The following is a 13,897-nucleotide window of genomic DNA, read 5'->3' on the forward strand; positions in this document are numbered from 1 at the left end:
CCATGTTATGGCCAATCATTCTTTTTCTATTATGGCATATGCTTTCTCCTGGTCCAACAGTTTCCGGGAAACATAAGCTAGCTGGTGTTCCTGACCATTGTGCCCCACTTGACTGAATACGGCTCCCAATCCGTTGTCCGAAGCGTCTGTTTGGACAATGATCCGACGGCGGAAGTCAGGACCAGTCAGGACTGGGCTTTGGGCTAGCTGGGTTTTCAACTGGAAGAATGTGGACTCACACTCTGGGGTCCAAATGAGATTGTGGGCATATCATTTGGCAGTAAGTTCAGTGAGGGGCTTTGCTACTGTACTGTAATTGGGAATAAACTTTCTATAATAGTTTGCAGTCCCTAGAAAGGTGCGTACATGTTTTTGGTTGGCTGAGCAAGGCCACTTGGGAATGGCTTCTACTTTTGCATGTTTGGGATGAATGCACCCACTTCCTACCTGATGTCCAAGGTATAGTACCTTAGCCATCTCCATTTCATAGAATTATAGAAACATAGAGTTGGAAGGGACCTCCTGGGCCATCTGGTCCAACCCCCTGCTCAAAGCAGGATTTGCTAAATCATTCCAGACAGATATCTGTCCAGCCTCTGTTTGAAGTTCAGTATAGAATCACTGCACACGTAGAATATGCTTGAAGTGAATATTTATTAACTGTGATAAAGCGAGAGCTGCCATTTCGGCCTGATAGCGGCCATTATCACATAGTCGCTGAAAAAATAGAAAATATATACAATCAAAATAAAAATATATACAAAATATTTACAAAGTTTACATAGAACAGGCATATCCAAAGGTACATTTGTGATAAGATTCGTACTGATGCCATAGGATCAAGAGAAAACATGGAGGCACCTTAGACAAAAAAAGGGGAAGTTACTGGCGGCAGACACAAGACAAATATATGCAGAATGTATGGAAAATATTTAAATAATAGGCAATATTTCAAAAGATGCAATCTTTCCTGTTGGTAAGGGTAAAGGGAGGCATGGTTAGAAAGAGATAAATGTGTATAGACTCTTCTAGGAGTACATATGTATGTGGCAAAAAATAGAGAAACAATACACATAACTGCGGTATGAGGGCTAGATAAGACTGCATGAACTAAGGTAAATGCTGACAAGGGTGAAGTAAAGCATAGGGCTGGTTAAGTATAAGCAGTTTATTAAATACTAGTATGGCTGTTAATACAAGTTCCAAAGGGGCCGTTGTCTTAGAGATGTGCCAGAGCTGTTTGAGATGAAAAAGGCCCGGTAAATATATGAGCTCACTGGCAATATGAGGGTACTGCCCAGGGGGAGAGGTACTTGCGATCATTGGTGGTGCAGAGTGGAGTGCAGGCGCCGCTGTGCCTGAGCAGTGAATGAGCGCTGTGAACAAACTAACGCTCATATCAGAGCGCTGGCCGGTCATGTGACCGGAAATGGCGTGGAATGCCTGCACATGTGCAGTAGAGTGTGGTTTCGTCGCTGTGTAGTAGCTGGCAACCAGTGACGCATGCGCAGAAGGATGTGGCGCCACCGCTATGTGGCGAATGCTTCCTAGGGATACCTGTGCTTGCGCAAGTACAGGAAAAAAAACTTTGTATTAGAGAGCTGTACTGGGGAACAGCGTGAATTGTAGGTAGTGAGCTGGACCTTGTGGAGCATATGAAATATTAGGCATACACATACTGTGAATCACAATAGTTGCAATACAATGGTTAGGACATGATATATAATTATAACGATTGTGCTCTATCAAATGACGCAATAGACATAATAAACAGTAGGAGTCCAAACTGAAATAAAATGAAATAAAAGGAAAAAGAAAAAAGAAAAGCATAGGACTGAATAGAAATAAATGAAGTAAAAACTGGGGAATTGAAATAAGATGAATAATAATGATAATAATGATGAAACATAATAATGAAAAAATTGAACACAATGAAAAAATGAAAAAAATTAAAAAAATTAATAAATGAAAAAATAAAGAATTGAAAAGATTGGAAAAAATGAAAACCGCGAAATAAAGACCAAAAATTTTTAAAGGGGGAGTGGATGAATTTTTTTTATGGTCTTACCGCCAGGAAATGTGTGAATACAAACTCTTAGGGGCAACTGTTCAGTGGGTCTGAAGGGAAGAAAAAATATATTCTGTTTGTCAATCTATTTCATGGTTGAGACCTCTGGGTGTAAGGTGTCCAGGGTATAAATCCAATAAGTCTCACATTGTTTGAGTAATCGGATATGGTTACCACTCCTCTTTGGCCAGGGTACTTTTTCTATAATCTGAAACCTTAATTGGGAAATGTTGTGTCTGGCTTCTTTGAATAAATACTGTAGGAACAAGTAGCGTGCAATAGGGTCTTATCTGGGTTGACAATGAAAGAATTAAAAAGGATATACTCATCCTTTCCAGGAGAGAATAAAGCATGTAAGATCCAAGGTCAGTTTGCTGCACGTCCAAAGGTCAGATCAATGACCGCCAAAGTATCAACTTCTTATAGAACTTGTTTATGGACTTTAGTGCGCTGCTCGACCAAATGATAAATCCAGGTTAAGTTGAAAGATTAACCATTTATTTCCCAATGTGTTTCGAAGTATACATTTACTTCTTCCTCAGGGGATGACATATATGAGCAGACAGAGCTGTCTCAGGTTATATACATACAGGGTTTGAAAATTGGCGCCAATGGTCACATGTTAGGCGGCAAAGAAGTCAAAGTTCAAACATAGGAAATAAAATAATAATCAATCTTTGCTCACTAAAATAAATCATTCGTTTAATAAATCTACAGAAAAAAGACTTAAAGGAACAAAATAAAGAAATAAGAGAGAAAAAAAAATGTAAAAATCGAACTTACGTTGAAAACAAGAAAAGTACCGACAGTCCAACACTCAAACCACCACACCAGAACAGAACATGTCCCGGAAAGAGGAGGAAAGATTGAAGAAAAAATTGTTAATGATAAAAAGTTAATTATTAAAGTTTTTTTATGGTAAAAATGTATGTATTTAATAAAATTGTAAAAACAAATATTTGAATGAAAATGAAAAATATATAAATAAAAATGAATGAATGTCAGTTAATCATCACCCAGTTTTTACCATTGATAATTAACTCACTCAGAATCATAGACAATTGATGGCAACTGACCAAAAAAAAAAACGGACCTACAAGGAATTCAATCAGTGTTCCCGAAAGAGAGCCGGATCGACTCTATATATCACCAGTCAAAAAAAGAAAAAAAGGAAAAAGTATCACTTATATTTCACCAGCGTTAATAAAATTATTAATCACATCACATGTAATAAATTACTAAAATTGGCACATAATATATGATAAAAAAGTCGCACAGGAAAATTTACTTAAAAGTTTTAAAATTAATGGAAAGAGATTTATAAATAGCAAACATACATATTAAAAAATTATTTTAAACGAAAAATGATAATTTTATAATAATTTAAAGGAATACTTCTGTAATTTCGTTAAGTCCATTTGGTTTAAGAGTGTTTAACCTATAGATACAAAAAATCTCTTTTCTATTTAATTGCCCAATCCTATCAGGGATATCACCCGGAATATGTTCAATTGGGCTGATTTTTAGTCCATTAAAATATTTATTATGCCTGATTGCAAATGTCTAGAAAGACCATGTTACAAAAAACCTTTTTAAATATTGTGCCTGTGTGAATTAATCCTCAAATGTAGTGGTTGCATTGTTCTCCCAACGTACTGTTTTTTACATTCACACTCAATAAGATAGATGACAAATTCAGTGGTACAGCTGAGAAAATCTTTGTTGGGAAAACATTCATTAGTAATTGTTGATTTAATACATTTTTCTTTATGTGTAATGATATTACAACATAGGCAATTTTTTCTCCCACATTTATATATCCCCTTTAAAGGAGCATTAACCAATGGAACTGATTTAAAATTAGTTTTTAACCGGCTTGGAGCTGCCAAACTCTTAATCGTTGGTGCTCTTCTAAAAGAAACCCCTGTATTGCTGGGAAGGAATTTCTGTAAAATGGGATCACTTAATAAAATATACAAATTATTATGTAAAATCTTTCTTATTTTTATATGTTCAGCGCAGTATTGTGTGATAAAATTAATCATAAATTTTTTATCAGGTTTAATCGTCTTTTGCCCATTAATAAGAGAATCTTGTGAACTATTAATACATTTATTATAGGCATTTTTAATCAAATTGGTAGGATATTTTTTATCCTCAAATCTATTTCTTAAAATGTCCGCTTGGTCTTTAAAATCCTCTATATCAGAACAATTTTTCCTGATTCTCCTAAATTGTCTGGAATGTTCCTCAACCATTTCCCGTAATGTCCACTGTTAAAAGGTATATAACTATTATTAGCCACATTTTTTAAAAAAGTCTTAGTTAAAATTGTATTATCCTTAATGAAAATAGTTATATCCAAAAAAATGATATTATTTTTATCATATACTGATTCAAAGGATAAACCCCAGTTATTATTATTATTAATATCACTAATAAATTCATCAATATCATTATTGGAATTATCCCATATGAAGAACAAATCATCAATAAATCTCTTATAGATGATTAAATAATTGTTCCATTTCGAATTAAAAATATAAAAATCTTCAAAAACCCCCATAAAAATATTTGCATAAGTGGGTGCGACTTTTGAACCCATCACAGTCCCAAGGCACTGGTGATTTAAAAAACCATCAAAAGTTAAGTAATTGTTCTTCACGATAAATTCCATACCTTTTAATAAAAATTTTTTTTGGTCTTTGGATAATCTATTATCTCTTATTAAAATTTTATTAAAACAGGCAAGACCTAGATTGTGCGCTGTATTAGAATATAAAGAAGATACATCCATGGTTAAAAACAAATAATGGGATTTCCAATCAACCTGTTGTAAACATTGAATTAAATGTGTAGAGTCTCTGATATAGCTCTTCAGGGTAGGAACATGTATAACCATAATTCTATCAATAAAATGAGAAAGATTAGGTATCTTAGGTAAATGATAAAAAAGGAGGTTCGAGGGTTTTGAACATTAAGGGATTTTAATTCATTTTTATCAAAAATATTCATATTTTTACCTTCTAGGATTATTTTATCATAATCCATCTTAGTTTTTCAAAATAATGTCAAACGAAGTCCTGACATAATATTTATTATCTGATAATATTCTATAGGCTTCTTCACAATAATCCTTTCGATCCTGAATCACTATTCCACCCCCTTTTTCTGCTGAGCGGATAACAATATTAGTATTCGATTTAAGTGATTTCAGCGCTACTTTTTCTTTCCTAGTTAAATTATGTTTGCAGATATAATTATCCTTAATAGACGAAATTTCTTTAAAACACTTTTGAACATCATTAAATACATTCAAGTAATGACCCCTATTTTCCACTGGATAAAAGTTGGATTTAACGGGTACATCCAAATGAAACCCTGTCATATTCTCAATTTCCTTAGGTGTGCCAATAATACAATTGTTATTACATGAAGCCTGATTGATTTCTTTCAATAAAAAGTGCAGTTTCAATGTTAATTTCCTAATGAATACTTGCAGGTCCAAAAAAAGATCAAAATCATTTATTTTGTGTGTGGGACAAAAAGTCAATCCCTTTGAAAGGACATTTTTTTCATCAGTTGTAAGATCATAGGAAGATAGATTGAAGATATTACTAATATTATCAGAATAAATATTTCCTTTCTTTTTTTATTATTTTACTTTTCCTTTCTTTTTTTCTCCCCCCTCTACTTCCTCTGAAGAACCTTTTCTTTTTACATTTTTTGATGAAAAAAAGTTTTTTATCTGTGTATTTTTCAGTGCTCGCGGTAAAAAAGGAATTGTAGCTGTGTTATTAGTGTTGGAGTTATCTATTAAAATCATATCTCCCTTGAGTGTATTGGAGATATCAGTCTCGTGAATAGAAAGATCTAATAATGAGTTCGGTGTAGATTCAGGAAATTCTATTAGTGCAGGTGACAATTTCAATTGGGATGGGTGTAATAATCTTACTGGTGTCTGAAATTGGGTTTATTGTATCAATGAGGCTTTTTTTATTCTTATCATCATTGAGACGTTTCATTTGTTCCTTTATACGTTCTAAATGTTTCATAGCTTCAATTAGCGGTGCTGTCATTTTTGTGGTTTTTATTACTGGTGGTTTAGTGAAAATATTGTTTTCAATAATTAATTCCTTATCCTTAATCGATAGATCAATTTTAGGCTCCATTTTATTATCATTAGTCTCAACTGACTTGCTAGTGTCCATTTTATTTTCACTAGTCTCAACTGACTTGCTAGTGTCCATTGTGTTAGTGTCATCTAAGGCAGTTTCTTTATTATTCTTTGTTTTATTATTCTTTTTCCTATAATCCTCTCTATCGCTTTGTAGTTTTTTCAATTTCTTTTTTTACTTCTTTGCCATCTAACATGTGACCATTGGCGCCAATTTTCAAATCCTGTATGTATATAATCTGAGACAGCTCTGTCTGCTCATATATGTCATCCCCTGAGGAAGAAGTAAATGTATACTTCGAAACGCGTTGGGTAATAAGTGGTTAATCTTTCAACTTAACCTGGATTTATCATTTGGTCGAGTAGCGCACTAAAGTCCATAAACAAGTTCCCTAAGAAGTTGTGTCTGGCTTCTTTGAAATGGGCAGGTAGTGGTAGCCATATTTTGTCGCATCTGATGGTGGACTTATGGCCGGAAATACGATCCCTGATAGCCTGGGTGGTTTTGCTGGTTGTCAGCTACTACACAGTGATGAAACCACGCTCTACTGCGCATGCGCAGGCATTGCACACTATTTCCCGTCACATGACCGGCCAGCGCTCTGATATGAGCGTTAGTTTGCTCACAGCGCTCATTCACTGCTCGGGCATGGCAGTGCCTGCACTGCACACTGCACCACCAATGATTGCAAGTACCTCTCCCCCTGGGCAGCACCCTCATATTGCCAGTGAGCTCATATATTCACCGGGCCTTTTTTTTTTAATCTCAAACAGCTCTGGCACATCTCCAAGACAACGGCCCCTTTGGAACCTGTATTAACAGCCATACTGGTATTTAATAAACTGCTTATACTTAACCGTCCCTATGCTTTACTTCACCCTTGTCAGCATTTACCTTAGTTTATGCAGTCTTATCTAGCCCTCATACCACAGTATGTGTATTGTTTCTCTATTTTTTTGCCACATACGTATGTACTCCTAGAGGTGTCTATACACATTTATCTCTTTCTAACCATGCCTCCCTTTACCCTTACCAACAGGAAAGATTGCATCTTTTGAAATTTTGCCCAGCAGTGAAATTTCCTACCCAGTGATTTCTGACACTCCACTTAAAGGGGAATGACCCTATTTAAATATTTTCCATACCTTCTGCATATATTTGTCTTGTGGCTGCTGCCAGTAACTTCCCCTTTCTTTGTCTAAGGTGCCTCCATGTTTTCTCTTGATCTTACTGCATCAGTATGAATCTTATCACAAGTGTACCTTTGGATATGCCTGTTCTATGTATACTTTATAAATATTTTGTATATATTTTTATTCAGATTGTATATATTTTCTATTTTTTCAGCGACTATGTGATAAAGGCCGCTATCAGGCCGAAACGGCAGCTGTCGCTTTATCACCGTTAATAAATATTCACTTCAAGCATATTCTACGTGTGCAGTGATTATATACTGAACTTATTACTACAGGACCACTGGTTCTTTTTCACTAGCACCATATATTCAACTTCTCAGTCGAGTGCTAATCATCTCTATTGTATACAGCCTCTGTTTGAAGACTTCTATTGAAGGAGAACTCACCACCTCTCGTGGCAGCCTGTTCCACTCATTGATCACTCTAACTGTCAAAAAGTTTTTTCTGATGTCTAATCTGTGTCTCCTCCCATTCAGTTTCATCCCATTGCTTCTAGTCTTTCCTTGTGCAAATGAGAATAAAGATGATCATTCTACAATGTGACAGCCCTTGAGATATTTGGAGACAGCTATTAAATCTCCTCTCAGTCTTCTCTTTTGCAAGCTAAACATTCCCAAATCCTGCAACTGTTCCTCATTGCAGACAGGTCACCATTTTGGTCGCTCTTTTCTGAACTTGCTCCAGTTTGTTGATGTCTTTTTTAAAATGTGGCACCCAAAACTGGACACAGTATTCCAGATGAGGTCTGACCAAAGAGGAGTAGAGGGCAATAATGACTTCACGGGCTCTAGACTGTATGCTTCTGTTAATACATCCTAGAATTGCATTTGCCTTTTTTGCTGCTGCATCACACTGTTGACTCATATTCAGTCTGTGATCTATTAGTATACCCAAGTCTTTTTCACATGTGCTGTTGCTTAGCCCCATTCCTCCCATTCTGTATATGCTTTTTTATTTTTATTGCCCAGATGTAGTACTTTGCATTTTTCCCTGTTAAAAACCATTCTGTTAGTTGCTGCCCATTGCTCCAGTTTTTTTTATATCTTTTTGAATACTCTCTCTTCTCTAGTATTAGCTATCCCTCCTTCATCTAAATCGTTGATAAATCTGTTGAACAATACAGGGCCCAGGACAGAGCCCTGTGGTACCCCACTTGAGACATTGTTCAAACTGGATGTGCAGCCATTTACGACCACTCTTTGGGTTCGATAACTAAGCCAGTAATAAATCAACCTATCAGTTGCCTTGTCCATTCCATACTTAGTCATTTTTTCAATAAGGATTGTGTGAGATACTTTGTCAAATGCTTTGCTGAAGTCAAGATATACTATATCAACAGCATTTCCCTGATACACCCAATCAGTGATTCTGTCATAGACGGAAATTAAGCTGACATGACTTATTAGTTACAGACCCATGCTGACTGTGTTTAATCACTTCATTCTTATCCAGCTACTTACATACATGTTGATTAATAATTTATTTCCTGGTATAGAAGTCAGACTCACTGCCCTATAGTTGCCTGGGTCCACCTTCTTCCCCTTTTTGAAGATAGGAACAACATTTGCTCTTCTCCAGTCTTCTGGGACTTCTCTTCTCCACAAATTTTCAAAGATTATGGAGAGGGGTTCAAAAATTTCTTCTGCTATCTCTTTCAGTACTCTGGGGTGTAATTCATCTGGACCTGGAGACTTGAATTATTTTAGGTTAGCGAAGTGTTTCCTCGCTAGCTTTCTGTTTGTAGACATCCAGTATTATTCTATTCCCTTAGTAGGACAGTGAAGAATAGTTGATGTTACATTAGCTTTCTGAGAGAAAACAAATGCAAAATAGGAATTTAAAAGTTTGGTCTTCTCAACATCCTGTCTAACAATTTCATCATTTTCATCCTGTAAAAATCCTATAGCATCTTTGACTTTTCTTTTACTTTTGACATATCCCCAAAATCCTTTATTATTGCTTTGGATGTCTCATGCAAGCCTCAATTCATTGTCAGCTTTAGTAATCTGATTTGTGCCCTGCACATTCAGCAGACAGCATTATATTCTTCTTTAGATATGCCTCCCTCTTTCCAAGTTATAAACATTTTTTTCTTCCTTTTTAGCATGTTCTGTGTTCATCCATCCTGGTTTCCTATAACGCTTCCTATTCTTCCCTCTTTTTGGAATTAACAATTGTGCTTTGAGAATTTCATTTTTCAAGATTTCCCATCCTTCCTGGACATTTTTGTCCTTAAGGATATCCAGCCATTGGATCCCTCCAATTCTCTTTCTGAATCCCTTAAAATCTGCCTTTCTGAAATCTAACCTTGACGTCTGAGTCTTCACAGGTCTTCCTCCTCTAGTTATCCAAAATTCTAAAATAGCATGGTCGCTACCTCCTAGGGTCCCAGCCAGTTTTACCTAATCAACCATTTCCTCCCTGTTTATAAGGATTAGATCCAAGGTAGCAGTTCCCCTTGTTTTCTCCCCTACCTTTTGGAAGATAAAGTTGTCAGTAAGAGAGGATAAGAATTTCCTTGACCTGTTAGTTTTGCCTGAGAGAGATTCCCAACAAATGTCTGGATAGTTGAAATCTCCCATGACAACTATGTGTCATATTTTTTGGAGAACTTGGCCATTTGATGCATAAAGAGTTCATCCATATCTTCAGCTTGCACAGGCGGCCTGTAGTAAATGCCTACAATGGTGTCCTTTCCATTGTTCTGTTCTTGTATTCTTACCCAAACAGTTTCCACAGAACTCCCAGTCTCGGAGCTTCAATCTCTGTGCAGATATACGCGTTTCTAACATACAATAGGACACCACCTCCTCGTTTATCAAGTCTGTTTCTTGCAAATAAGTTGTATCCTTCTAGCTTTGTATTCCAATCATGTGTATTGTCCCACCAAGTTTCAGTGATTCCATTGACATCATAATTCTTTTCCTGCATTAGTAGTTCCAATTCTCCTTGTTTGTTGCCCATGCTTTGTGCATTAGTATAGAAACATTTTAGTTTGTGATTGGTTTCTCTTTCTCCAATATTTTTATTATTTAGATTTTTTTGTCTTTCTTCCCACTTCTAATAGCAGAGTTCTCAATAGCATTTGTCAGGTGTATATCTTTTTCTGGCCTTTTGCTTCCCATCCCACATTGTTCTAATTTAAAGCTCTCCTGATGAGTGTAAAAAGGCGACTTCCAAATGTCATGGTATAGGACATGGTTAATGTCCTGTTCTCGCAGGGTTAACTTTTGCTGGCCTCCCTTTGTATCTGGGAGGGGTATTTATACTCACTCCAGACTAGGATTCCCTGTCAGTTATACTGTTGTTCTGGCTGTGTGTCTGACCCCTGGTGTGTGTATACTGCTTGTTTGCTTCCAGTCTATGACCCGGTCTGTCCTCTCACTCTGTTCTCTGTCTCACGTTTTAATACTATTGTCTTCTCCGGTTCTGACCTCCTAGCTTGGCTATTGTTACTCCGTTACCGTTTGCCCCTATTGTACCGTCTATTGCCCGTTCTGGTTTACTGATCTATTGCTTCGGCCTGACTATCCATTCTGTCTATCCCTTTGGTACTGTCATGCCATCTCGTGATTTGACCCCTGCTTGATCTGGTTTACGTCTGTCTATGCCCCTTGGTAACATTGTCCCGTAGTTACCCTTTTAGGAGTTTTCCTTCAGCTCCTAGCCCTCTGGAGTTTAGACAATGCCCTTAACAGTCACGTGCTCTAGGTCCTGTTAGTCTGAAGCATGCATCGTCACCACTGCTGCCCTGCTCCACAGGTATCTTTGTACACAGTTTTTGTACTCAGGACATGCGCACTGGCTCAGTGAGCAAGTGCAGTGCGGTGTTCCTGACATTATAGCTGACCATTTCAGTTTTTTTTTCTCTCTCTGAGGAAAAAAAGGGTGTTATCCTCATGGATCCCATGAAAGCTTTGGCTGATCAGGTCAAGCACCTGACACAAATGTTCCATAAGCTCAATGTGGAACAGCGCACGATGGCCCATACCCAGCAACAGTTGGTGGACACTGTGCAGGAGGCTGTCGCTGCAGGGGCTCCGAGTTCTGGGGGTAAAGATGTGGCATTAGCGTCCCCCGAATCTTCGATCAAATTGCCAGGCCCTTTCTCAAGGGATAAAAGGGAGTTCAGGTCCTTCAAAGAAGGATGCAAGCTTTTTTTCCTCTGAGGCCCCGCTCCTCCAGGGACGAGTTCCAGAGGGTGGGGGTCATCATTTCTCTACTCCGGGGGGCTCCACGGGCATGGGCTTTCTCTCTCTCTTCCTCTGCTCCTGAACGTATGTCTGTGAACCTGTTCTTTGAGGCTCTGGGGTACATCTATGATGAGCCTGATAGAGTGCGTCTGGCAGAGGATATGGTGATAAGTGTAACACAGGGGAGGCGCTCTGCTGAATGGTTCTGCTCAGAGCTAAGACGATGGACTGCCGAAGTATCCTGGAACGCCGCCGCCTTGAGGGGGTTGTTCCGCAGGGGACTGTCTGATCGTCTGTAGGACGCTCTGGCATTACATCCTCCTCCTGATACCCTGGAGGATGCCATGATGCAGGCGGTCCGTATGGACCAGAGACTCCGTGCTAGAGGAATGATGCTTGTGGTGCTTGTACTTCAAACTGTGTGACACTGCACCTGTATCTAAGCCCATGGAGATTGGGTCAGTCTCGGTTAAGGAGAAAGAAAGAAGGCACTGTAGAGACAACCTACTATGCTTTTACTGTGGAGCCTCTGGGCAATGGAAAAGAAATTGCCCCTCCTGCCCCTCTTCAGTGAAACCAACAGAGAAATGACTGAGTCTGGGAAACAATCGGGGAGGTTGTCCAGACTCCCAGGTACATTTTTTCTCTGGTACAAAGATGGTGCTACAGGTTGAATTGGAACTTGCTGGTGGTCCTGTTATGACCACCGCCTTTGTTGACTGTGGTTCCTCCATTAATCTGATTGATGCCCAAGTTGTGACTGTTAATCAGATAGGGACAGTCAGGCTGAAAGACCCTGTTAAAATTGTGGCTGTGGATTCATCCCCTCTTACCCGGGATGGAATTTGTTTTATGTCTGAAGTTTTTTCTATGAAAGTTGGTTCCACTCACGTGGAAAAGTTAAGTTGTTTAATTATGAATAATCTGCCTGCAGGACAGGTATTGGGGATGCCCTGGCTGCAATGCCACAATCCTCTCATTGATTGGGTGAAGGGGGAGATCACCCAATGGGGATGTAATGATAATGGTCTGTGTTGTAACCCAACTCCTTTTGTCAATCCAATAAAATCTGTATCTGTGTCGTCTGTCGGTCTGGAGGTTATTCCGGAGTACCTGAGAGACTTTGAAGACATGTTTTCCGAAAGCGAGGCTGAGACGCTCCCACCACATAGACCGTATGATTGTGCCATTGATTTAATACCTGATGCCAAATTACCGAAGGCTTGTTTGTTTAATTTGTCCAGGCCTGAGCGCCAAGCTATGAAAGAGTACATCAAAGAGAGCCTTCGCAAAGGGCATATTCGGCCCTTGGTCTCACCTGTGGCAGCGGGGTTTTTCTTTGTAAAGAAAAAAGATGGTGGGTTGCGACCGTGCCTCGACTTTTGGGAACTGAACAAAATTACTGTACCCTCTTCCGCTGATTCCCGATTTATGTAACCAACTCACGGGGGCCAAATGGTTTTCTAAGCTCGATCTACGAGGGGCTTATAACCTTATAAGGATCCGGGAGGGGGACGAATGGAAAACAGTGTTCCTGACGACTGAGGGGCTGTTTGAAAACTTGGTTATGCCATTCGGCCTCTCTAACGCCCCTGCTGTTTTTCAGAACTTCATTAATGTTGTTTTCTCTGACCTGATTGGACGTTATGTAGTCATTTACCTGGATGATATCTTGGTATACTCTGAGAACAGTCAGTCACACTTACACCATCTTCGCATGGTTCTTATGAGTCTACGGGAGAAAAATTTATATGCCAAGCTGGAGAAGTGCTCGTTTTTTATGCAAGAACTGTCTTTTCTGGGTGTAATTGTATCTGGGGAGGGATTCCACATGGATCCAGGGAAGGTTCAGGCCATTACAGATTGGGTGCAGCCTCATGATCAGAAGAGGTTGCAGCGATTTCTGGGCTTCGTGAACTATTATAGGAAGTTCATTAAAGGGTTCTCGCAGATGGTGAAACCCTTGACGGACCTCATTCTTAAAGGGGCAGATGTAAAAAATTGGTCCGTGGCCACAAAAAATTCCTTCCTTACATTAAAGAAATGCTTTACTTCAGCCCCTGTGTTGGTACAACCCGATTCGTCAAGACCTTCTATCGTGGAGGTCGATGCTTCGGAGGTGGGGATGGGGGCAGTCTTGTCCCAGGGCCCCTCTACCCTGGCTAACCTCAAACCCTGTGCTTTTTTTTCTAAAAAGTTCTCTGCGGCCGAAAGAAACTATGATGTAGGCAACAGGGAATTGTTAGCGTTTAAATTGGCTTT

General features: G+C 38.7%; 1 protein-coding gene across 6 annotated transcripts in view; it reads left to right on the forward strand.

Annotated features, from left to right (window-relative positions):
- Positions 1-13,897, forward strand: part of CTNND2 (catenin delta 2) — a 3,465,616-nt gene that overhangs the window by 1,938,608 nt on the left and 1,513,111 nt on the right. The gene's annotated exons all lie outside the window — the stretch shown is intronic.

The sequence above is a fragment of the Dendrobates tinctorius genome, unplaced genomic scaffold (genome assembly GCF_039654945.1).
Source record: "Dendrobates tinctorius isolate UK_male_01 unplaced genomic scaffold, ASM3965494v1 ptg000100l, whole genome shotgun sequence".
Taxonomy (NCBI): domain Eukaryota; kingdom Metazoa; phylum Chordata; class Amphibia; order Anura; family Dendrobatidae; genus Dendrobates; species Dendrobates tinctorius.